Source organism: Prinia subflava, assembly GCF_021018805.1.
Source record: "Prinia subflava isolate CZ2003 ecotype Zambia chromosome W unlocalized genomic scaffold, Cam_Psub_1.2 scaffold_32_NEW, whole genome shotgun sequence".
Lineage (NCBI taxonomy): Eukaryota > Metazoa > Chordata > Aves > Passeriformes > Cisticolidae > Prinia > Prinia subflava.
Window position 1 is genome coordinate 267,670 of NW_026960609.1, and position 27,473 is coordinate 295,142.

At 40.3% G+C, this 27,473-nt stretch overlaps 1 pseudogene; it reads right to left on the reverse strand.

The window, feature by feature from the left end:
* LOC134565042 (nuclear factor NF-kappa-B p105 subunit-like) overlaps nt 1-26,696 on the reverse strand; it is a 40,189-nt pseudogene extending 13,493 nt beyond the window's left edge.
* Nucleotides 26,697-27,473: the final 777 nt, after the last annotated feature.

Sequence of the window (27,473 nt, forward strand, 5' to 3'; positions counted from 1 at the left end):
TTGAGTTCTTTATATTTTCTAAGTTTTTCTAAGTTCTTTGTAAGATGGTTTGTTCCTTGTACCCCCTGTTTTCCTTCCTGATAGTTGCCGCTGGAACTCCTCCAGTAACTGTTAGGTGTCAATCCTTTTCCCCTTCCTCCCTGGAGCCTGCCTGTCATCTCAGAGCCCTGCTTCAGAGCTGGAAAGTTCTGTGAGGGGCTTTGAGTGATAGGCTAGGTTTGGGGAAAATCCCCACCCCTCCCTTCTGTGTGGTCCTCGTTTGTGTCAGTCACCTTCCTAGCCTCTCCTGTATTGAACCCAATTGGTTGTACCCTCCTCACCACCCTCTGTACTGCCCCTCAATAAAAGGGGGTCTGAAAAAGCCAAAATTGGCTCGGTCTGAGCAAGTCCTTGGCTGGTGGGGAGGCTCCGCCTGACCCCTCAAATAAACCCCCTTGGATTTACTCAGCCAGCTCATCCCTTCATTCTCCACCGTCATCTGCCCCTTGCCACCTGTGCCCTCGACGTTTCGTCGCAACCAAGACCCACTGGATCGGCTTGGCTTGCACTGCTCACCAGTCGTACCTGCTGCTTGCCGTGGTGCCTGAGCTAGCCTGGGCAGGGCGGGACCACGTTCTGAGAGGCACAGCGACATAATTCCATCTGTAAATCAGCATTTTTTTCCTCTCCCGGGCTCAGTATGACTAAGAACACTAGAAAACCTGTGCTAAACTTAGGGAGAAATCTTGAGAAGTTAATTTCCTTTTATTCTAAGCTGTGTCATCTGGCAACTATTTTCAAGACACAGAGGAAGTCTTGGAGTAAATAAATGGCAGTAGCCGTGGCTATAAGCAAGGACCTGCTGCCTGTCTGCAACTAGTCATTTAAAACAAAGCCTGGGTTAGATTTTCACCTAAGGCTGGTACCACTCCCCAGCTCCAGATGATTAAAGATGCTGACTGCTTATCCTTTATACTCACACCAAGCCAAATCCACAATAATCTGCTTAATCACTGTTTGGGTAGAACACAGGAGTGCATTTTCCCACCACACACAGGCTGCAATTATGAAAAACACTCAGCAAAGAAACCTACTGGAGAATGGGCCTTCAAACACAAACTACCCATCCAGCTAAACACTTTCCCACACTGCAGACTAGTGCAGCTACTTCAAGAACTACCTGATCACTTTTGTTCAGCAGCATTAGTCAGTTCAATGGAGCTTTCTTCCTGTGCTGTTTCATCAGGGAGTTTTATGGCTGAATTAGCTTAATTTTTGAGGGCAAATTAGTTGAATTAATTGAAATTAATTAATTAAATAACTCGCCAGCTGTACCTGCTGCTTGCCGTGGTGCCTGATCTAGCCTAGGCAGGTCAGGACCGCGTTCTGGGAGGCCCTGCAACAAGTATCTCCAATTTTTAACAGTTCTTTGCACTAACAGGGTTAATTTACCAAATTCCACTTGTGATCCAAGAAACAATTCAGAACCTGTTTAATTTTAGACACCCAAAATGATAAGTAACTGAGCTGTCTCATGAATTTCAGTGCCTCCAAGGCTCTAGAAAACAACAAAGCTTCCAAAGTGGGAAGGCAAATGAGATGATAAAATGTTTAGAATAAAGAAATGCTTGGTTAAATTGAGTAACAGTAGAATAAAGGCAACAGAGTCAGGTCTTATATGCCTAGGTGACTAAATGCTCTTTACATTTTAAAAATCAGCATAAACATCTGTCCTGCTCTCAAAGTAGAACTCTTTTCCCTCTTTGTCCAAAACTGCTGCCTTACCGGAGCCAGCACCACCACCTGTCCCTCCATACATGCCACCACCTTCGGTGCCACTGCCTCCACCATAGCCATCGGAGAAGTTGGGCATGAGCTTCTGTCGTTTCCTTTGCACTTCTTCTTTATCTGGGATAGAAGGAAAAGAGAGAATAGGGAGTCAGTCCCGCTGGTGGCCAGGCACAGTGCAGGGTGTGCATACAGAAAGTGTCACTACAGTTACTATTTCATCAAGGAAAATGCAAAGTGTGGTAGAAGAGTCAATTTTCCTCAAGTTCCAAATAGCAGAAAATCTTTGTATGTATCAGAGCAGAGAGAATTCCTCTGAGAAACAAGCCAGTGCCAAGTCCCCAGTCAGACCAGCAGCATCACTTCAGCCTGTTTGGTGTCTTCAGCTGCATCACTGCCTTGTGCTCAGCCTCAGGGGACACATGCAGAGATGTCTTGGGGGGCTCAGAGCTTCCTTCAAAAGCATCTCGTGTACTTAGAGCCCTGGAGATCAGTGGTCCCAAAATACTTGCATCTCTAAGCCAAGTCATGAATCAGCACAAGTGCTCCAAACCCCAAATTTGTTGAAGAAAATTTGGCTTTGGGGAGTATAAGCACAGGCTCTTCTTCCAAGCAAATCTACTTCAGAAATGGAGCCTTATCAGAGGATCACAAGGCACTTTTGAGTTTCAACAGTGCAGAGTACCTGCAGTGCCCTTTGAACTTTTTTTTACGGGATGGCAAGAAATGGTGAAAACTGTGCTTGCTTGAAATGATTTACTTAAAATACCGTAACAGCCACTAGAACAAAGACAACTTATTTTCAGGCAGGGACATATTACTGTCAAACCATGCTGAGTAGCAAGAGAAAAAAAAAGCCTAAACTTATTTTATAGTGTAAGTACAAAATAAGACTTAGTCCCCCTGGAAAGCAAAACACAGAGATTTAAAAGGACTATCCCAGTGACTGGGGAAAGTGAAAATGTCATGACAAGAGCTACAAAAATAGGGATACAAATATTACATGGGTTAAAATCCAGTAGAAACATTGAGAAAAGAACAAAATATAATTTGTTTATTAAGCCATCTAGTAGTTTTTACCAGCATTACTACAAAAAGAAATTTCATGCACAGACAGTCAGTGCCTCAGATGAGACAGCTGAATACATGAGACAGTACACTGACAAAACCACATGCATTGTTTCCAGGTACACATGATGTGTAAGTATGTATGCATGCACATATCAGGCATACTCACACTGACGAGGAGAGAAAACTCTAGAGAGCAATCTAGTCAGAGAAACAAAAAAATCCACATACATGTATCTAAATTTGGGAGAACATTTGCAACAGGGGAAAAATATAGTTCCTAAATGGTAATTTCATGATGAGGCTGTATAGGGGATCTGAAAATGCACATAATGTTGAATTAATTTTACTTGATTAAGAGGCACATAAAAGAGGTTTGCTTCAAATCTGTCAACTTTGCTCTGCAGCTGAACACTTCACTTCCCTTAACACTTGTGCAAGAGATTCCTGAAATCATTACCAAGAAGAAATCCTCCGGCAACTCTGAAAGCTTTTGTGAATTCATGCTTTCCGCTATTTTATTCTAACAGTTGTGAAGTAGACTCACTTGGACCACCACCACTCCCTCCTCAGCTGTCCTGAGTCTCTCACCACTAATGCACATTTATTTTAGAGACTTTGACAGGGAATTGATTTCAACATGGCTCTACCTTAGGCACAGACAGCATTAAAGATTAGAATTCAGTAGTGTAACCTGCAGGCAGGTAAACTGCTAAGCAGAAAGATAATCCTAATACAATGAAACACCAATTATGACTTGGGCCTCAAGGCATTTCCATATCAGCAACATTATTGGTGTATAAAACCATGACCGCCAATGCCATTCCCATCAAACATTTCAAATGCAAACCTCAAAGGGCACAGATCTGCTGATTAGACTTCTTTTCACTAATAATTTAGGAAGCAGGTCCAATACCGACTATCCTACTTCTGCTAAGGAACTAAAATTTTAAAGAAGAGACTGAAACAGCACTTTCCCTGCTCTCACAAGAAATGTCTTGGGCTTACTTAACTAGTACAGGCAATTGGAAAATTTAGAAATATCAGTGACATTAGCATGATAGTAAAAGGTGAGAACTGCAAAAAAAAAAAAAAAAAAAAAAAAGAACCAAACCACAAAATACCTTTTCCACCAGGCACCAAACAGGTTTTGGTTTAGGGTTTCATCTGAAAGTACTAACAGTAAAATCTCTTCAGGTATTATTTGGCAGAAACTCAGAGGAAGAGTGCCACCGACTGTATGGATAGGCATGTGTGCATATAGGGAATCTGCAAGGAACAAGCCTCACTTGGAAAATACATACGGATTTACTGCCTACCAGTCCTACAACACCACCTACAAAACCCATTATAAACCTACCACACTGCATATTGACTCTGCCCAAAACAAGGGTAAATATATTTTCTAAAAGTAACAGCTAAAACCAAAAGTTCTTCACCCAACCAGTTCTATCTTATTAAAAACATTCCTAGGAACCCTACAGTTTCCATTCCCAATCTATAAAAAAGGTTTAATGAGTTACCTTTGATTTCCGGATAGTAGAGAAAAGGCTTTGGTTCGCTTGTTTCTAGATCAGATTTCCTACGCAGTTGTACAAATACAGATGCTGGCTTTGTGATATTGACATCTTGGTACTTGGGTGTTTTGAACACAATAGGAAACTGTGAAGGAAACAAAGATAAGCATATCTATCAGAGCATGGCTTTTGACAACTTGCGCTATTTTGAAGGCTTTTGTTTAGGGCTTGGGAGGCCAAAGTTCAGAGCAAAGGGCTGTTACAACAATAAACTTCCATTTTAGTTTTCAGTTTCACTTCTGAGGTTGACTCCTAAATTGTTTTGGGAAAGACAGAACTGTCATGCTAAGTGCCACCACATCCCATATGTCAGTGCTTCACTTTGTCCCCTCATCCTTTAGCATCTCTTCTGTGGCTTTCTCAGTGTGTTCACAGGAGCTCGCAGAGCTGTTTATATATCCTATCCCAATTTACAGGGGGTGCATGTTAAAGCAATGGGGCTTTCTCCTAATTTCCTTGCACTGTATGCCTAGTTATCTAACAGATGTCTTTACAGAACTGTTTTTATTATTATTAGGAAGCAACAAACCAAAGAGGAGGTCAGTCCAGGATACAGATACTTTTACATAATTTATGAACTATAATATAATCCTAGCTTACAGAGATGGGAGAATCATTAACAAAGGACAAATGCTCTGTTACTTACCTGTCTATGTACATCCGTAGGAGAAAAATCTCCAAAGCCTTCCCACGTACCACCATTCTCATCCTCTTCATAGAAACGTATTTGAATATCTGCAAATAATTAAAGAAACACTTTGGGATTTTTATGCACTTGTTTAACCTTTGGCTATGGTTATTTCAGATAAAAATCAACATGGTTGCTTTTTGGCTGGATGAAAATACTACACAATACATCAATTACCTTTATCTGTTTTATGAAAACAGCAGAAATAACCCATTTTCGACATCAAGTTTACATCAGCCTAATCCTAATAACTTCACTGAAGTTGCTATTTACTGAGCTGTAAAAAGAGAACTAGGTTCACATCACCTTCCTATTCTAGGGTTATAAAACATCCCAGAGGAGCCTTATTTGGAACAAACATGTATGAAGGGGAGAACTTGAAGAGCGAAATGTAGAAACCATCCTCTCTCCTCCAACAGTTTCAGTTCAAAAAACTGTAGCAAAACCTGAAGTGCCACAGTTCAAGTTCTGCTTGCTGCTGGCAGAGCGCCAGGGTGGAGCTGCAGCTCAGAGATGTTGGGGGATGAGCGAGCAGTGTGTCAGCAGGGATCCTTCATCCTCCAAATGGCACAGGCCAGAAACATGGCATTTGACTTCTGCTCCTCTAAACAATTTTTAATTCTCTTTGTATTCGTTTATTTATGGGTTTAGAAAAAGCATCCCACTAGTAAATTCCTTTCACAGCACTCCCAGTGAGAAAAAGCTAGAAAAAGCCTATTGTTTCTTAGGGCGACTGATGCAGGACAGGCTTCTGCAGCAGACAGACTGCTTCCCCTGGTCCCCCACCTGCTAGTCTCAAGACTGTAAACCACCAGTTCCAGTCTTGCTGTCCTGCATGCTCAAGTTCCTTCAGGCAGGAGGTTTCCCAAGGCAGTGAGGTCGGGGGAAACCCCAGTCTGGCTGAGGGGAAACCTCACCTTAGGGCTTCCACTGAGTAAGACATTTATTTATTTTGTGCGCAAGTTATGTTTTATCTCAGTCCTCCTGATGGCAGAGGGTAGATGCACTATTAAAGGAAAATAGTTCTTTCAAAGTCCCTAAAAGCCCCCAAAGCTTTTTCCCTTCCCTAAGTGGTAGGAGGGCATTTACAAGAAAGAGAGATGGAAAAGGACAGCCTGCACCAACAGAAAATGTCACTGTGGTTTTAACAACATGTGCAGGGACTGATTCGAAACAAATGAGAACAGGGCACCCCCTCTACCAAGTCATCTACACCAGGGTGTCTCAAGTACTACTTGTAGCTGAAAAATACAAAGAATCTTCCTCACTCACATCTTTTTTCTTTTTACTTAGCCCAAATATAACCAACCAAATTTAACCATTATCTTCCAATCTTCCAATAAAAACCACAAAGTATCCTAATCCACACTGGCAAATTTTCACACATTCAAAGCCATGAGTAGAGATTGAAAATGAACCTGTGAGAAGTATCTGTTTACACTGAGTAACCACTACCATAAGCATATACATAAAAACAAAGTTATTAGCAGCAGTGCTGAACACATTAAGCTCCCATCCATGGTTAACAGAGAATACTCATACTTACTCTTTACAATCAGGAACTTAACAATAAATCAGAAACTTTAGAGTAATTCAGAGCAGGTGTTTGTTAATAGAGTCAAACATCACCCAGTACCCACCACCCCCCAAAATTCCAGAAGATGGGCAAGGGCAGAAACTTGAGAAGAACAAAGATGATCACATCGTCTCTGTGGAGGCAAGAGAAGCTGAATTTGCTTTGCAATAGGCTATTTTGATTTATTAAATCTCTGTACTGCTGCCTTGACTTCCAGAGAGGCTGAGTGCTTACAAATCCTGCTGTACTGTCAGAGTGGGATAACACTAAGGACAGCACAGCAGGCTTTATTTGTACTCCAGATGAACACCCTGGTGTGCCCTACAATACTCGTGACTCTTACCTTTCTGAACCTTGTCACAGAGCAGGTAAATCTCTTCCCCTCCTGTCACACACCCTGCTGTTCTGTCCATTCTTACAATTTTTAGGTTGGAGGCATTGGGAGCTTCTATTGAAAAGGAAGATGAAAAAAACCCCTGCTTACTTATGTAACAGATTTAGACTTTAAAAAACCAACCAAGCACAATACACAGAAATGCAATAAAAAGACAAGCTTCCAACACAACGTACCTGAATTTGTCTGTTTTTTTAAACATGAATAAATCAAGGCCTTTTCATATGAAAGACAATCTCATATCTTCTAAGCTTTGACTGAACTGTCAGCTACAAGATAAGGTCCCAGTCGTTGCAGCACAATTACTGCACTAGCAAGGTAACCCAGCTGTGAACTTAAGCCAGCACCCTGCACTAGTACTCATTTTATTACAACAGGGCTGTACAAGAGAATGTAATTTTTTCCTCCCTGCTTCTGATAGAGTGACACTTGAGAGCTGTTTCCTGTTTCTCACTATCTACAGTGTTTTGCTTTACACTGCGGCTTACTTGGAGGCATGCCAGTTTTTTGCCAGTGTACTGGACAGTGATAAAAAAGCCCACCTTCACACATCCTTGTAGAGGCATCAATAGACAATTACTGGTCCTCAAGCCAGAACTATCATCTGATAAGTGAAAGCAGCTGTGACAGGCAAGTTATGCCTGTTCTGTGAAGGCTTGAATGCTGCCTTTGAATACTTGAAGTATTCAAAAAAAACCCCAAACAAAACCCACGAAAAATCTTCTGAAATTAGCAATCAAGAATTCACCTTGGAAGACCAGAAACTAGTAACTGATATCTGTGTAGCAACTTAAAACACCAGAAACATGCATACAAGACATCCCCTTTGTTTTTCTCCTTAGTTTAGGACAAAATTTTTTACCTCATTACATTTCCCAATTAACAGCAAGGCACAGACTATAGTAGAACAGTTGCATTTAATACTTTTTGATCTAGACTTTGTCCTTAAAAAGCAATAATATAGACATGACTGGTGCACAAAGGAAAAAAAAAAGGTACTTTTTCTGAGTCATTACAGAATGACTGTCAAGAACATGGGAATCCACAGCCTCAGGAAGGAAAATTCAGGCAGCAGAGAGGGTTCAAGTAAGATGAGTCAGTACAATTTAACAGCACAGGGGAAAACAAAGTGAAAAAAATTCTCTTAGAAAAAAGACAAATAGAGGAATGCTCTAAAAAAATAGTGACAGATATGAAGGAAATGGATTGAGAACTCTGCTTGTATTATCTTTTAAAATATGGACAAGCAAATGGTCTGCAAAACTGAAAGGTGTCAAATTCTCAACAAAGATAGAAGCAAAGTAATTTTTTTTCCCTCACATCTCGTGCAAAAAATGCTTTGTCACAGAAAGCAACTGAAAACTCTGCAAAATTCAAGCCTTTCTTATGGATATAACATGAACTTACAAAATCCTCCTAATGAAAGTGGCAGGATTAAACATGCTAACAGCAAAATAAAATCTTCCTCTATGGCTCACATCACCATCTATTAAAACCAGAATGATACTGTAGGTACTTGGACAGACATGGAGCTAATTATCCATGGGCTACTTACTTGTTATTCATCAAATACCAGGCAGGCAGGGCTAGATGAGTGTATGTACAGCAACATCTACCTGTCATTTCTGTGTGTACAAAAGCCTGCCCCTTATTAAAACAGTAATTAAAGTCAAATATACTTACTGCTGTCATATATTGCATCTGATATAACGGGATCAAGTTTCCGTGTGAAGCTGCCATTGCTGTCAGGAAGAAAGGCTGTGAACATGAGCCGCACCACGCTGAGATCCATTTCCTTGGTCTGCTGTACGGCTGCCTGGCGGATGATTTCTCGCTCCCGTTCTGGAATTGACAGACAGAGGAATTAACACAAAGGGTAGGGCATCCTTAACAAAAGAGAGAGAACAAACAAATATCCAAAGGCATAGATAGTGAGGAAACGTCTTCTTTTACATTTAGCATCCATTGAGTTTTCCCTTTCTAAGCAGAGTGCAGCAGCTATTCAAATTATACTGCGTTCATCTTGCAGGTTGTGCATCAGATTTTATTTAAGTTATATAATTAAAAGACAGACAGAAAATTACTATTTTCTGCTCTCAGTTTATAAAGTTTTGAAATGGATGAAGGCCACCCCTAAGGACACCAGAATTCCTAGTGTTAAGAGTGATAAAAAGACAGCTGACCCCTCTATACGGTACTGTGGGCCTGACATTGGTCTGAATTTAGGCTTCAGGCTCTGCCACTGTCTGTGTCAAAGGCAAGCGAGCAACTTTCTCATGTTAGCCTGAGAAATCTTAAAGAGGAATTCAAACAAACCTTGGGAAGTGAGAAACTATCTGCAGGTGGTGTTTTTCCAACATGTTTACTGGAAAGAAATATTTACAAAAGAGTGTAGACGCTGAATAACCAATCATGTTCTTTGTACCGAACTACTCTATAAAAGTAGAATTGAGAAGAATAACGTTTGCTCTCATCTTTACCATCATGGAGAGTCATGTTGTTATTTCTGTGCCGTCCGAAAAACATAGCAACATCTGGTGACCCGACGTTTTCGAAGAAGTTCAGCGCAGCCGGGACTGATTCATGCAGCAAAGCTTGAAAATTCTACCTGCCTCCTCAGAGAGGTAAGCGAAGTATCTCCACGTTTTTTCTAAAGAAGCTGGTCCTGCTGACCATGGAAAAAGATCAATCCTGCCAAAAGACAGCAGGTCGGACGGCACCCAGCACAGCTGGACTTTAATTTCTAGAAAAGACAGCCAGGCAGAGGTTCCAGAAAAACCTGGGGAACCCCTCTCCTGAGAGAGGACAGCTTGTGCCTTTCCTGACAAGAGCAGCTGGAATTCTTCGCTGCCGACAGCTTGCCCAGCGCTCCCCCGACCTCTTTTGGTTCTGTCTGGCCGAGATCAAAGCGAGCGTCTGTAAGCCTCTCCCGGCCGGCAGAGACGGCGCTTCCTTGGCTTTTCCTTCTCCTTTCTTCATACCACGGATGGCTACGCAGCGGTTCCTGCGTTACCACCCACTGCGACTGGCCTGTACCGTGACTTTAAAAGATGCCAGCCCGTCCAAGATACATCTGGTCAGATTCTGACCCAGAGTGTGACACAACGATCCTTTCCTCGTCGGCGTGGCCCAGCATCTGGCCTGCGGACGGGACCGGGATCGAAAACCTTTGATCCCTCTGTATCCTTCTGTGTGTTCAGGGTGAAAAGTTCACTTTATGAGTGTTTTATGCTTTTAACGTTACCTGTGCTTGTTTTTATGATTGCCTGTGTGAGTTTAGGGCTTGTCTTTCTTTGTGTCTCTGTGTTTTAACTTTGTTCTTTCCCTTGTGCGGGGGTGGGGGGTGCGGTGAGACAGGCATGGCAGCACGGATGCGATCTCCCTGCCTTCTCTCTCTCTCGCTCGGTTTTTCTCCCGCCCTGCTCCAGGGCGCTGCAGCGGCTGCAAAATCTCTCTCTCTCTCGTTTTTCCGTACTCGGTTTTCCCCCCTCCCCACAGGCACGCGGGTCGGGCGGGCGCGCAGATCCCTTCCCCGCGCGGTGCCGCTGAGACGGGCGGCTTGGAGCAGCTTTGCCTCTTCGTTCCCCCCCCCCTTCCCCCCAGGGCGGTGAGGGGGGCCACCGGCTCTCTGCTTGAGACAGGCGGCGGCAGGGCGGCGGCGGGCTGAGCTCCGCCGAGCACCGCTCCGTTGTCCCCTCCCCGTTTCCCCCCCGGCGGAGGTTTTCTCCCGCCGTGTGCAGTGGCGATGAGAGCAGGGGCCAGCGGCCACTGCCCCGCCGGCACACACTTCATCGCTGTTTTCATTTCCTTCCCGCGTGAATTTGCACAGCAAGTCGTCATAGGAACCGAGGAGCGGTCTCCTCGCTCCTTTTCCCCCTTCCCCCCGCCATGAGCGGCGGGGTTCGCTCCCCCACTCCTTCCCTGCGGGCCGAGCGGCGACTGCGAATAGGGCACGAGGAACTTGTCGTTCCTCTAGACAGCGGATAATGCTGTAGGAGTTGCTTCGCTTGAATTTTTTTTTTTTTACATAGAAATGGGGGCCACGTTTGTTTGGATTTCCCCCAGCTCTGCGGAGTGGCCCTGGGGCCATTGAGCCCCCAAAGCCCCACTCAGGGCAGGGCCAAATAGCTTCACCGCCTTTAAGGCAGGCAGAAGCTTTTTCCTTTACAGAAAAATGGGGGCCACGTTTGTTTGGATTTCCCCCAGCTCCGCGGGGTGGCCCTGGGGCTCTTGAGCCCCCAAAGCCCCACTCAGGGAGGGCCAAACAGCTTCGCCGCTTTTGAGGTGAGCAGAAGCTTTTCCTTTTAGAGGGACAGTTGATTTTTCTTTGGGTTTTTCCCTCCCCCCCTCCCTCAAAACATTTCTTCTCAAGGCGTCTCTGTGAACAGAATTGGAGCCTTAAATGCCTGTTCATAATAGAAGAAAAATGACAAGAAATACAAAAAACAAATAAGCAACCTTTGTTGCCTTTAGCAGATAACACAAGTATTATTAATAATTCTACAGTATAACCATCAGTTATGAGTTTTAAGTGTTATCTCAGTTTTTAAGATATTTGATGTGAATTCATTGATATGATAAAGTTATCACAGTTCTACAGCCGGCTGCTACTGCTGCTGCTTCTGCTTCTTCTTCTCATGTACTTTGCTATTTGTCTATAATTGCCTGTAAGACACGTGTCACCCAAGAATTTTTTCTTGTTTTCTAGCTGCCCATGCTAGTTTTGCATTCATGATTTTCTAAATATTTTCAGATTTCCAGACAAGGTTATCTGAGTTTGTAAGAATGCCTCCTCTGTCCTGACGGTTTGCGATGCAGTTCCAATCCTGGTCACAGACCATCTCAAGAGCCTGCTGAGCTCAGAGCATCTCTACCCTGACAAATTTAGGAGGTGTCAATTACCATTTTAGTTTCTTATTATAAGATTTTTAAGAAGTTTGTTTTTAAAATTGGTGTAAGGGATTCCTCTGCAGTTAGAGCTGGGCACTGGCCATGCCTTGGCTCTCTCTGGATGGGAATTGCCTATTTGCCCAGATGTTTTAGCAAGAAATTACATGAGTTATTTGACTCAACAATTTGACCTTTAAATATAATAGCTGAATTGATCTTTGAGGTGAACCTGGAATTCCTGCCCGGGAAGGATGAACAGGTTGTCACTGGAAAAGAAGCACTTCAGCTTTTGCAGTTCCTGGGCTGATCTAAATTATTATCAAAAAGATAACATGCAACACTATAACATTTATGTTATGAACCTGTAGAAAAAGTAATTATGAAACCTGGACGTTGAATTTAGACAATGGAGCCTGACAAGTTTGTTAACTTAAGGAGAAGATGTGCCTGTGTTTTATCATTAGCAGGTTCAGCAGTCGTTTTACCCATCACCTTTGAGGACTGAAAAGGGACATTGCAATAGCCTTAGTGGCTGTCACATAGACTGCAAAGATGACCATGCGGTTGCAAGTTATGGAGACAACAGAAGTCCTGTGTCAGCAGCATGGTCCTGTTTTCATCGATCATCCTCGAGTCACTCCCTGCTCCAGGCTTCAAGAAGACATCCAGTGATGCTAAGGATCAACATCTTGTCTCAATGGACTTTTTCTTTTCATGTGTTTTAATTTTATAGTAGATGTTGTTTCATTTAAGTTTCCTACATAGATGTAGTTGTATTTTAGGTAATATTTCACGTGCCTTCGGTGTATGTTTTGTAGTTATTAAGGGCTGTTGTTTCACTTTGTGGTTTTTGCCTTTCTGGTCTTTGGGATCATGTAGATTTTTTTTGGAGTCAGATATCTTTTTATTGATATTTTTATTAATTTTATTATTCTTTTTTTTTCTTTCTAGGTGACATCCTACAGATATCATGGGCCAATTGAGTGAACGATGGTCCAATACTGCACATCCTGCAATGGGTCTCTGCCCTTTCAAACATCGCATGCATTTTTGCATTAAAAAAAAAAAAAAAAAAAAAAAAAAAAAAAGGTCAACTCAGGTTGTCCAAATAATTGGAAAATTAAATCAGTTTGCGGTTGCAGGTGTAATGCAAGGACCACTGTCCTTTGCTAAAAGGCAGAAAAAGCCCTTGTTATCTGAAAGGATGATTCCTAGAGTGATGGATCTTGACAAATTAGACTGCCATTTTTGAGCAGGCTAATGATGTTTTGTTTTTTTCTCTATTAGAATTAGTAAATAGCTAAGCTTGACGCTGGTGCATGGACATGGTTATGAAGGGTCAACACCAAATGCCACAGAACTTCCCTGACCATTTAAGTTGGTGCCCAATGAAAGTTCTGTTTAGTAATTGGTTGATTACTAATGGGACTTCTGGTGTCATGTTTGTCTTTTTTTCTCTTGCAAGGGCCCTGCAGGAGAGGACACAGACACAGACGCCGCCCTCAGCAAAAACTAAAAGGGGGAGATGTGGGCCTGACATTGGTCTGAATTTAGGCTTCAGGCTCTGCCACTGTCTGTGTGAAAGGCAAGCGAGCAACTTTCTCATGTTAGCCTGAGAAATCTTAAAGAGGAATTCAAACAAACCTTGGGAAGTGAGAAACTATCTGCAGGTGGTGTTTTTCCAACATGTTTACTGGAAAGAAATATTTACAAAAGAGTGTAGACGCTGAATAACCAATCATGTTCTTTGTACCGAACTACTCTATAAAAGTAGAATTGAGAAGAATAAAGTTTGCTCTCATCTTTACCATCATGGAGAGTCATGTTGTTATTTCTGTGCCGTCCGAAAACCATAGCAACACAGTACTTGAGAGCAATGCAGACCACAGGTTTTACAGCAGTATGGGTGAAATGCAGCTGAATGAAAGTGTTCTCAAAAGGAGGTCCCTAAGTTAATTAAGGATATCATGTCTTGCTGCAATAATGCAAAATTACTCTAAGAGCTTATTAAACAGCATAAGAACAACGGAATACAGGTGCAGAGGTTGGTACAAGTAGCTGTGGAAGGAAATTTCTCCATTCTCATGTATGTGTTGACAGCAGACTCCTTTCACATTCCCTAAAACATGGTAACAATGCAATACCTCCTAAAAGCACATAGACATTGGCTGTTGTCCTACAAAAGGTCTTTTCCTAGCTAGGAATCTGTTTTCAGAAGCTCAGCCTGTTTTTAATAAAAGACCAAGTAAAACCAGGCCATCATTTCCACATACCAGTTAGCTGCCTGTCTCCACATCCTTCTGCCTGCAGATAGCTGAGTTCCGGATGCACCAGGAGTTCCGGGTTGTATCCCTTCTTGCAAGCATCTATCATGCGTGTTTCCAGAGTTTCAAACACTTTCTTCTTCGTGACGTGAAGTATTCCAAGATTTGCAAACCTGCCAAATTTTGATGGGGGGAAGTATTTTCTTAATGTCTAAGGCCAGACCTGCAGCAGGCAGCCTTTCTCTTACCAGAGGCAGCTACACAACCCAAGACTACAGAAGGACTCTACAGGCTTACTTAAGGCCCTATTAGCATTTGAGGGAGAATTTTCCATCAAGAAAAATTCAATCAATATCACAAAATATGTAAAATGTGCACCGTTATATGACAGTGATCATATGGGTACACTTGCCTATGGCATAAGTAGTAATCTGTCAGGTTTCAGACTTCCACTGGGAAAGCAACTTACAAAACGGAAAATCTGATAGTCACACTTTGCTGCATCTTGGCAATGACATTAATATGTCATTCTATACGTCTGTTAAGCAGAGCAACTGCTCAGAGTATGCTCCATCTGTTGAAAATGGTTTGGAGAGCAAACTAAGAAGCTGAAAACAGTGCAATATTTTCCAAAGAAAATGTTTTAAACAAGGTTCTGGTCATTCTGCAAGACACTTTGGGTATCTATTTGAATGAAAATTTCCATCATACAAGGAGCGCTTTTGTAAAAATCTGCTGCCACATTTAAAAATCAATTAGATTTGGAAGTATGAAAACAAGACAATAACTCAGTTTTCATGTGGGTCAAGTGAGGACAGGAAAGCTGGTTCTAAACATCTGATGAAAAACAAGACAGGCTAGAAAATGAGCCAAACTTTTCAAGATGAAAAGGAGCATTTGAAATAAAGCTATTTAAATTGTTGTGCGTGGTAAAGTCAGTGCACTGGGCTTGGACATCAAAAGTTACCGTTTAAAAGAATCTCTCTCTCCCAACCTCCTCAGCTTTTTAAACTTCATCATCTTCACCCACAAAGACATTCTTGAGATCACAGAACTCACAGCCAGCATGAAACCTGATCTAAGCCCAAAAACATGGTTGGGAGCTTCAGCTCCCTTTACTGATATAAACAATTATTCTTTCAAATTAAACAACAACAGGCCAACTACAATTTCACTGCAAACTTTCTACTTTAAACTTTGAAAATTTGACTTTTTCAGTACTTTCATGTTTATACCTGTCCTGTATTAATTTCAAATTTACTAATCCTATTTTCTTGATGCTTTTCATTACATTTCTATTGACAGGTTTCAATAAAAGTAAAATATTGATCAAAGAGGTAACAAAATGGTTAACTCTAATTTTAGTCCCTTCTCTGATCAAAACTACTTGCTTTTAAAGAATGGACTTACAATACAAATTCGGACTGCACACCAAGAAATTAAAACTGGAAAAATTCTAAGTAAAAATTAGTTATTGAAATTTATTTAGCTTGCTTAGGGCAAATTCTACAAGGGTGAACAAAAACCCCATTAAATTTTCTATTTAGGATACAAAAAAGCCTGAGATCAGAGCGTGGAGATAAGTGCTCCACAGAGCTGCCTCTTAGGAGTATTTCTCTATTGCTTTTTACAGTCTTGATGCTTCCCCCACAGCTCAGGTTTCCAGAGGAGTTCCCAGACTTACCCTACAAACATGTCCTTAGGTCCTGCGTTAACCGTGCACACTCCGTCTTCGCAGAATTGACCCACCAAGCTGTGAGCGTGTAAGTGGACATATTTCCCATTAGTTACTAACTGGACAATTACTTTTGCAGGTCCAACATAATTGCAGATCTGTAAATAAATATTAAAAAATGTGGGATAGTTTGTTTACTGTTTTTAAAATGGAAAAAGTAATGATTCCAGATGAGTATTTTCTGTCAGTTAAGTACAATCAAGTTTACATAGGAGAAACGTGTGTGCATTTCTTCATGAAATACAAATGGCAAACTAACTGTACCAGATCATCACTTTCTTTTGCAATTAAACTTGACATGCAAATGGCAGAAGTACTGTCCAAAAAAGCTAAAGGAAAGCGTCATCTATTTCTTAAAACATGAATCTCAGTTTTACATTCTGGCCATTTAATCTACATTGCTCTCCTTAAGTTTTAATCAGTACACTGAATACACAATAAACATTGTTACCCATTAAAAGAGAAAATGTATGTATAAAACTAAAAACCCTGCATTGTTTTCCCAAATTTGGAAAGACTTTAAAAATTATTTTTAAACATTATGATTGTTATAAAATATTTTGGCCACATTACAATGACTCTTCAGGTAGAGATTTTACAGTGAATAAATTCTATATGAATAGGCATTTTGTTAGTTCAATGTACTTCATCAACACATACTACCCAGTCCAGTAAATATCTCCCTTAAGTGTACACAAGGATATGTAATAAATTCCCACCTCAGATTTTGCTGGACTAGAACTATGATAAATTGTGTGCTTTCTTTCCTATACCCAACTCTGCAAGCCTACAAAGCTTTTTTTTCCCCCTTGCCACAGTTTCTAATCACCATACATTTTTAACAGCTTTTAATAAAAAGCAATGCCTTGAAAACACATCTAAAATTACTAATAACATACCATACTGGTAAGTTATTTGCTTTACATATATTATTTAGAACTTTCTTTCCTCACTCCAAGGCAGTAATACTCCAAGACAGTTATGGATTATGCACCACTTTCAAATTATGCTGAACATAAAATTACCCCACTTTTTTAAAAAGCAAACATTACCTTCCCTTCCAATTCACTTAATTAACCCTTTTATCAATGTTGGGCTTTTCCCCCTCCTCCTCTAATTTTTCTTCTAATTTGCCTAGGGCCAAGTTCTTTGTATTACAGCAGCTTACAGATCTAATCAACCAAGGTATTAAAGGATCACGATAAACATTAAAGTGATGAATCAGTGATGAACTGAATATTTAAGGTTATATTGTTGATAAAATGCTGATAGCAAGGGATTGCCTTGATTTCACCACATTACTGAATCCTGCTAGCTTCCTTCACTTCAGTTGACCCCTCTCTTGAACCCATTCCATCACAGCTGAAACACTTTGCATATGTACAATGCATGCCCTCCCTGCCTTCCTATTCACTGCTGAAAGCAAAAAAAAATCCTAACTATAAAAAAGTTGTTCCAGGAGAAGCAGGTGTGCAAAAGCCCTCTCTTTACCCACTCCTGCTAGTTAACTGTATAATACTGCAGTAATGTGTATTTTAAAAGTGACAGTTTCTGAAATACAAGACATAAGGTGCTCATGCTTCCCTCCTTTTTCCACACTGAAATCTGAACTGAAACAGTACAGAGACGCAGGATAATCACTGCTAGAGTATTTCTGTCTCTTACCAGCAGGGAGAAAATTCCTATGTACCTTTTGCAAAGTCATCTGAAAATAAAAACAACTGCATTTGATGCTACAGTATGTCATCAGCACTGCTACAATTAACGTTTCAAAAAGGTAGCTTTAAAAAAATTCTTTTCATTTTACCCCTCACTCAATAAGCCTTTCCCTACTACAAAGCTCCCAGCACATCTGTAGTGCTATAGTCACGATGAATAACATCAGTGTTCTAGTATCACATCAGAAAAGTTCAAGACAATCCTTCATCAGCTGTAGAAACCACAGTGAAACTGGAGGCAGGACTGCTGCATGTCAAGGACTTTCCAGCCTCGGAAAGCAGAACACAGAACTGCAGTGGTAACCAGATTGAAATCTGCCCGTTACTCAGCTCAGCATGATCTTTGCAGTCTCTCTCTCTGTCCTGGTTTAGGGCAAATTTGGGAGGAAACCTCTGAATAGGGTCCCTCTGGAAAGCAAACCCAAAAGGCCTCTCCCCCCAGCCGGTCTGGGAAAAGAACTTCATCAGAGAAAAGTGGAAAAAAACTATTTATTTAACAAATAGAATTCCCACAAGCATAAAGAATGAATAATATGAAACAATAAAACCTCTCTCTGCTCTGAAGAGAGATGGCAAACTTGAAAAAAATCCTTGCCGTGGGTGGCTCAGCTCACTCAGTTCTTTATCAGTCCCAGTCCCTCTGGAGGTCCAGGCCCGGTGGGCCGCAGGTGCGATCCCTCGGTGCTCCTCTGGGGTTTTCAGTCCGGGGCAGATTCAAAGAGTCCCAAGAAAAAGGAAAAAAAAACAGTCCAGGGAACGTCTCTGCCCTAGCTAGCTAAAACTGACTAAAAAGCAAAAAAAGATCTCTGTCACAGCCGCTGGTCTGTGCTTCAGACGAACACAGTCTGGAGAGGAATGTGCAGGAGGAGAGCTGTTTTCAAAACAAACTTGGGGCTTCTTCGTTCCTTGCTTTGCTCTCAGAGCCAGTGTTAAAGGCACAGAACTCAATATACAGCACAGACAGAACAGACGATCGGGGATACAAGCATCATCAAGTCACCCTAGGACACTCTCTCAGGGGAAAAAAAAAAAAGGGCTCTTAAAACGTAATACATTATGTAGGTCATAAAGCAAGAAAGGACTATTTTTGTCATCCAGTCTGATGTCCTATGCTGCAAAGGGGACAGAATGTTTCTGAACCATCTTCTAACCTTTATTTCTTATAGACAGACTTTCCTACTTGATTTTGAGTCATTCCAGGTAACTTGGTGCCCAGGAAAATAGTCTGAGTGGTTAAATATCCTTATGTACCATAAACTAAGTCTGAAATAACTTTTCAATGTCCTTGAATCATGCCACAATTTCAGAATAAATTTAAATTAATTCTGGCACTAAGGTATAGAAGTAACTATCAGCTTTTGAACAGGAACTTAAGAAACACTGTCAAAGGCCTGAAAAAGTACAAGGTATGTTACAATGCTGAATAGGGATTATTGTTTTGACACAAAAACAGACTCAGCATGAGGGGGAGATAGCATGTGGATGCTGTACAGCTCAAAATCAGAGCTGTGATCCAAAAAATAGCTACTGAACTTCAAATTAAAGGTGCAGGGAAAGAAGAAAAGGAGTTCCTGGGCAGAGTAGAGCTGTAATACTTGATTACACCCTGTACCTGAAGCAGCACTCAATTGATCTGATAAAGTTAAAAGGCTGCAGGCTTACATTTATCTGCTCTTTCTGTTTGAGAGATTTGTCTGAAAGATTAAAAGGACCCCATGAACTCGAAATTGAGTCAATTTCAAAACAAGAGTAGAAAGATTTTTTCAGTTATTTAATGTCCTCCTGCAAACCAGACCCCAGCCAATTTTTATAGGTTCCAAAACTTTACAAAAACTTTATAAGAACATTTTCATACTTCAAAGATTTTTTTTTTCAGTTATTCTTACAAGCAAGAAATGAAAACAATTGGTCAACAACAGGAGCAAATGATGGAAAAGACCATTTCAAACCTACAATGCCAGCATTACAAAAGCACCTATTTCTCTTTCCAATCCCTTTGTTAGAGCAACTGCAGCCCCAGCCCTGCCTATCCTTCACAGTGTGACTACTGCTGTCCTCAATACACATGTACACTAAGTGTTCCAAAGATGAGGCACCTCTCACTCTTTATAAACAGCCTGTTTTTACAGAGCAATATCTCTCTTATGTTCAGTTGCTAATTAAAGACAAAATATTTCCGATGAGGTATGAATTGTGTAGGCAACTGAATACTTACTTAATAGACTTAAGAAAAAGCAATATTAAGTAATTTAAACCAATGGGAGCTGAAGATCTGATCCTCTGACTGTGAGGTCACTCTAATGACAAAAATATGGAGCTTGGTGCTCTGCTTTACAAGCCCAACTAAAGAGATTCAGTGCCTCCTATTCAGCCAAATCAGTCTTACCAGTAAAAAGCTCAAATCTCACTGAATTTATCTTTGGCTGACTTTGATTCAGTTCAGATTTTTAAGAGGGATAAAGATTTATACCAAAAGTCTGATTATTCTTGTCTCATGTTTATTTCTTAATTCAGTTGTTTGCTGATTACAAGTTAAAAAATCACCTATCTATATTACTTTACATTTAATTCCTATTGGGGGAAGGGGGAGCAAATAAATATGCTCCTTTTGTCACCAAGGCTCACCAGCAAAGTAACTTGACTAATTTTCCATAAGTTCTCCTCCTGAACTCAAAGTAAATGTGCTGAAATCCCTGATTTCAAGAACAACTCATCTCCAAACCAAGGTATAATTTGGGATAGCCCCAGGACATGACTGGCTGGGCAGTTCTGTTGGTGTGCCTGGGTTCAGGGCTGCCTAACTGGTGTGCATCTTTGATTCCCAAGCCAAAGTGCTCCATGCCCAAACTCTTGTGCAGAGAGATGGTGCTCTTTAGCTTGGGCACGCCTCTGAACTCCGGGCTGGAGCTCATTTACATCCAGCTCACAAAGAACACTGAACTAGAGACTGCAGCCACCCATGTAGATTTGCCCCCAAGGAGATGAAAATTGAGGACATTTCCTTCACTCCACTGTTTTCAGCAAGTTCTTGTCACACCTAAAACTGGATCAAGCACTTCAGTGTAAAACATGGATCTGCCCACACTAACAGCAGTGTGTAAGATCAGGACACACATGATAAATGTGTAAGGCCAGTGGAAATTTTCTGTGAGTTTTCTCACATTTTTTCAGATATATAAAACCCAAGCAAATTATAAATAAAAAATTTAGATATTTAAGTATGCTGGTGATAATATTAGACTTTGCTGTTTTATCCTCTTTTTTTATACTACTGACTGATTTTTCCCCTGGACAAAAAAGTAATGATGAATACGCAGTTCAGCAGCTTTGATTTCAACTGTTCTAGACAGTAAATTTTTCCAGTGTTGTGTTACACTAAGTGGATGAAAATGAAATTTAAATGAAGAATTTTAGGTTGCAATCATGAAACATAACTTCATTGCAACATATTTATCTTCTCTTACAACTTTTACAACTTCTCTCCATAATGACATGCAAAGTCATATGGAATCCTCTGAATATGCAAGATGTTTTCTACATATTAGGATTACTGTTAGCAAAGATAGGGCTAAACAAAGGAACATAATTCCACAAGTCATTAAGATAATCCAATTTTTGATATTATAGAAAAATATACACTTATCTAGACTCCATTAGTCAGGACTGTTCCATTAAACAAGAGATTTTACATCAATTCCACCTTGCTGGCCAGTGCAGATTTGTTTCAAGTGTAGACTGGCATTGCAGAACTGCTACATTAACTCCTGACCTACACCATCTACTAATACACTACACAGGAAGAGGTTAAACATGTAATTAAATACCGAAACATCTTGCTTAGAGACATAGCAAAGTCTTCAACGCTCCAGCCTTTATGTGAGAGATATGTCTTGATGTGTTCCAGCTTAGTTACAAGTTAGTGACAGTGCAGGGAGGGGAAAAAAAGGGTGAAATCCAACAGTCCACATTATGCAAGAGGCCACATCCCATAAATGTGTTTTCTTTTGGCCTCCAATCCATAATCCTATGAAAAAAGAATAGGGAGGCTGCAATGGTTTTTTGTGGACTGAGGATGTGTATTTTTCAGCTACTAGTAAATTTTGAGAGAATTGGCCAAGCACAAAGCAGATCCCAATGTGAGCTGCACTGACCATACCATGGCCAAGGGTTTAAAGATCTGTCACAAAACCTCAGTTTTTTACAGTACAGTCAAAGCTCATGCTACTGTCCTTTCACTGCACTGTGATCAACTAAGGTAGGTTTTATAGTGAAAACACTGGCACAAGAGTAAAAAAAAATATAAAAAAAACAAAAACAAACCAAAAACAGACAAAAAAATCAACAAAACACACACACAAAAAACCAACACCCAACCAACCAACCAAAAAAAACCCCAACACAACAAAAATTTGCAATTTTCAATTGTGCTCCCCTCAGTTACAACAAAGTGAGCACATTCTGACAAAACACAGACAAGACTTACAGGAAAAGGTGTGAAACACTTCTGTCTTTACTGGTACCACTTGAATCAAGAACAGGCACTAACAAGCAGTGGCCTTGAGGAATTTACTTGTGTTCCCTTACCAGCCTCTCCCAGCAGGTGTTGCCATGTGGGGATTTGTACCAGAAAAAAAAAACCCAGATGCACACAGTAGGAGGGAAGGGAAGGTATGTATGTGTGTAAGCTCTAGATAAAATTAAAAAGTGATGATCAATGAAATTAGAAGGTCTGATGGAAAGCCAAAGAACATTCTGCTTTCTAGTTTACTCAAGGAGAAATTCCATTTCCTGTATAACTCCTTGTCATGCTATTACATGACCTACCACACCTTTATAAAGTATCACTTTTATTATTATCATTACAGATCAGATTGGAATCCAAAGATCTGGCTCAATTGAAGTAAATTATTTTATATCTGAACATACCAGTGAAATTTCATTCATTGGTTCATCATTACTGTCAAAATAGGAAAGAGAAAAGCAAGTAGATAATTTGCCTGGGCTAGTAATTTTTCCTAAGAGTTTTGCAAGGCTATATGAAATCAGCTTTCCCAGCTTCTTCTCAATTCACAGGACTAACAGCCTAGGCTACCTCAGCCAGTACTGATTATTTTCCATTATGTTATGCTTATACTGATTCATTAGGAGATGCAACTGTTCAGACTCCAGCCTTTCCCAAGAACTGAGGGCAAACTACACACACACTGAGGAGAAGGACCAGGAGTGACACACAACAAGGCAGAGGTTTATTGCTTGCCACTCTTCCCTCCCCTTTTTTCCCCATAAAGGAGTAAGAGAGCACCAGAATTAGAATACATTAAGAAATAACACCAATTACAATACATTAACCCTGCTCCTCATGAGAATTTGCAGTGCAACAGTTCAAAGATATAATGCAGTAACAAGACCAAAGCTTGCACTTAAGTTAAAAAGACTACTGAAAAGACACAGTGTAGCTTTTCCAGACTTCCATAGAAAAAAATTTCAGTAAGAACCATAGACAAAGACAGTTCTCCAGTCCCAGAATGATTAATCACTTTTCTAATCTTCATACTGTGCCTCAACAGAACATTTCTTTGATTAATGTGCTTGAATTTTTTTCCAGGGGGGGAAAAACCCACAAAATATGTTCAATGAGCACCTGAACATAACACTGTTCCTATTAAAATGAGAAGTTCTAAGTTGACTTTAAAGGAATTAAGTTCCTAAGAATGGAGTACCGTAGAGATATTGAATAAGGAGTAACATGAACAGAAAAAAAAGGAAAACTTGGTAAATAGCATTAGAGTGAAGTGGAATAACTAAGCAGACTCATGCTTTGCAATGGAAATGGAGCAACTGAGCAGCTCAAGCCTTGCTAAAACTGCACCTTAAGGAAGAGCTCCATTAGTCTGCACAATGGTAGTGAGGTAGTAGGTGCAGATAAGTTACTGCTCAACTGCTGGCAGATAAAAACAGTGCCAAAACAAACCCACACATCTTAGGACACCTTTAATTTCAAAATCAATTTGAACATTGGGATTGAAATGTAGCCTGTCTTGAGCAACTTCATACAAATCTATGTTGCTATACAATAAGGTCCTGTACACATATATACGATGACACTTGCACTGACTTCACAAAACTAATGCCTTAAGTCCTTATTTTGACCTGAGGGTATGATTTTTTGTTCTTTTCACTAGAAGCACCAGGAAGTCCACCGTGTGAAGGTCCTTCACACACGTATCGGAAACGAAATCCCCTCTGTGGAATAAAGAAGAAACTTGAGAGCTGTACAGAAACAAAACAAAAGAGAAATAGTACACACAAAGATGAACATGCACACCTACAAACAAGACTCACCCAAATGGAAAAGTTACAATTGTTCATCCATGGACTGCTTTTGTGCTCACCATACACAATGCCACAGTTCATGTTATTCACCCCATTATAGCATTAGGATTGAACCATGAGAGATCAGTGCTCTACCCTTCAGAACACAGAACATGGGCGCAGAGAGTAAATAAGAAATGGCAAAGAGTGAATCTGGAATCTTGCATTACCCTGGAACAACAGGGGTTCATTTGTGAAAGTAATACGATCAATGCTCGAGATATATGTCTTAATGATGAACAGGGTGTTTGTCACTTTGAAATTCATCCGAATACTAGTCAAAAGACTGTACTTGTATATATTGGTCAAGGAATGCTGAGTGCTGGTTAACAATGCATCACTTAACTGTAGCCCTGGAGAACCTGTTCTATTCTCACTTTAACACACAGCAGCAATCTCATCTTTTTCTTCCAGTTAAGTGAAGATATTTTGAAACAGAGAACTATTTATACTTTTAAAATAGGATAAAAATTCACATGTAGAGAATGGAAGAGAAGATACTCTCTCCCAAGATTGCTGCTAGGTAGACAAAATTGAAACAAATAATAAGGAAGTCCAAAGCACCATAAAGAAAATACAGGGATGAAACAGAAACACTTCCTCCTTCTTGAAAAAACATATGAAAGCTGTATCTCCGAGTGAAATCCAGAAACAGCACGAAAGCTCAGGGGACTCTGGCTGGTTTTCATCTCAGCTACATAAATAGACATCTGAACATACTTTAGAGAACTGCAGGATATTGAAAACCAGTCCAGCGCACAGCTCTCTATCAACTCCATTGATGAACATCCCCTTTATTTTACATGGCAATCTATAAAGCACAAAGATGTGACTCTTAAGCAAAGGTGTCTGGTAACTCTACTTAACAATATATTTCATGTGGTCCCCAATTTTGCTTTCAGATCTACTCTCCAGTCCTGCAATTTCTGGCAAAATCCCCATCTTATATAGGGCTCCCAGTGTTCAAATAGCACCAGTTAGTGTTGTAGCCTTTTCCAAGAATCATTCAGCTTCTTTCTAGTAGTAGACAATTCTGAATTTGAAGTCTGTATTAGCTGAAAGTGAACAACGTGCCTTAAAATTACTCCATAAGCAGTAGCTTCAATACCTATCTCACTAAAGCTTTTTCAGGCTAAGAACTTTTTTATCAAGCAAACATAAACTTTTATGACTTTTATTCAGATCTGACCAATTGCCTTCCTAAGGTGAACCGAGTGACCCAGGGTACTGTGCGTGAAGCACCCAGCTATGATGAGCTTGAACTCAAGTTGATCTGCAAAAGGCAGATCAATCTCTGCAGTCAGGACAGATCACTCTGCTGATGGATCACCCTCATCACTCTGCCATAAACCATAAACCCCTGCCCAGCTTGCCACATGGGTACTCCACAAAAGGAGCCACTTGCTGAGAAGTCACACATGGAAACAATGGTTTCTCCTTATGGACTGTGCACTGCAGGCCCCACCATGAAAAGACATGGCTTGATTTGGGATGAACTTAAAGCCACGAGGAAGATGCAGCATATTCTTCCAAGAATTCACAGTACACTGCTGTTTCACTTAGCGCTGTGATGAAGAGTCCTGGTCCTGGCAGGATGCTCAAGCACAAAAATGTCTCTGGTGTGTGATTGAAAGCAATGTTCTCCACTGCCTCCTGCCAGGAAGACTGGATTGCAGTATGCTTCTGCAGAAGACCAAGAGGAGGATGGGACAGCTTTTAGCCACTGTCTTCCCCTGTTTACTGAACAGCTCTATAGGGAAGGATTTTATGGAATTCACTGGGACAGACAGGAAAGGCACCTCCATACTGTAACAGCTTCAGGAGGAATCCTTGTAATTGCTGGTGCCATCTTTACCCAGCAATTACTTTGTACATCAGTTGCATGAAAATTAACCAGTGCATTGAAATGACTTTGCTGTCAAAGGAGCATAGGTCAGTATTTGCTACATAACAGTAAAAAGTTTCATTTGAGTACTTATCTTCATTTTTCTTTGATTATTCAAAACAGGCAACCATAACAAAAAGAATCTTTAAGGACAAGTGCATTTCTTTACAACAACAAAACACAAGTCAGAAGTTCCTGTAACTTGGGAATTAAGTGTTTTCATTTTTAGCTACTTCTGTTTCAAAAACTATGAAACAAATCCTAAAAATCTTCCATGTTTGATCTAGTAGTTTGTTTCCAAATACTGGGGTATTTTAACAGTCACTTCTAAGATGAAGAGTCTATACTTACCAAGGCACATTTTTAAAACCCTGAGGGGTTTTTGTATCATTACACATCCAGAGAGAGATAAAGATGAAAACAGAACAAAATAGGAAATGCTTTAACTACAAAAGTAAAACTGCTCATGTTCAAGTGCCACATTTTTTTCTGAGAGCTCAGACTTTTCTGTGCTGTTTTTTAAGTTTATTCAAAGCTGAATGTAGTAATATAGCTACCTTAGACATTTTCAAAATGTAGTCTTGTTCTTACCTGTTTTGGCTGTTCTATGATTTGAAGATATGGTCCACCTGCGAAAGAAAAAGAAAGAAAGAAAGAAAGAAAGAAAGAAAGAAAGAAAGAAAGAAAGAAAGAAAGAAAGAAAGAAAGAAAGAAAGAAAGAAAGAAAGAAAGAAAGAAAGAGAAAGAGAAAGAAAGAGAAGAAAATTATATTTCTATTACTATAATTAATATATAAGTTGCAGGGGTAAGATTATGTCCTTGAATGACTTGAGATAAAAATTTTGAAAGCATCTGACACTCTTCAGAACTTAAATTTCAATAAATTATTTAATCACTTGGCAGTCTGTCATTCCCAACTAAAGACCAGTGGAATAAGAAGAGGAAGATTAAGTCAAAAAAAGTTAATTTTAGCTCAGAGAGCCTAAATGAGCAACTCAGTTAAAACTTGCAATGGTGAATAAGAACAGGATCCTTCCCTTGCCACTGACAGCAGTCTGGCTTCTTAAGCTAAGACTAACTTTTGTATTTAAACCCCTTGGGCTCTAGAGATTATACTCACCAGCTTTTGGCCATAGGGCTTCCTACAGAATAGGTGCTTTTGAAAGTCAAGAGACAGCCAATGGGAAGCTCTGAGGCATGGGAATACAGGAGGAATTCAAGCTGTCACAACAGGCCCCAACAGTCAGAACTGCTTTTAAAAAAATCCTGGAATTGAGAAGACTAAACAATTTACATTCTTTTAATAATTTCAGATACACTTTTAAATATAGTGTTCTGCTGGGCCTCTAAAAACACTGAATGCATTCCATTTGACTACAAATGCAGACTCTATATTGAGATCCATCTTGAGCATGGTGCCAATACATAGGATTGTGTTTTACTAAAATTCTATTTGTGTCTTTTAAAGAAGGCTTCATTAAACAACTTTCAGTCTCATACAATGGCTAACTTCATACTATAAATCTCATGCAAAATTGA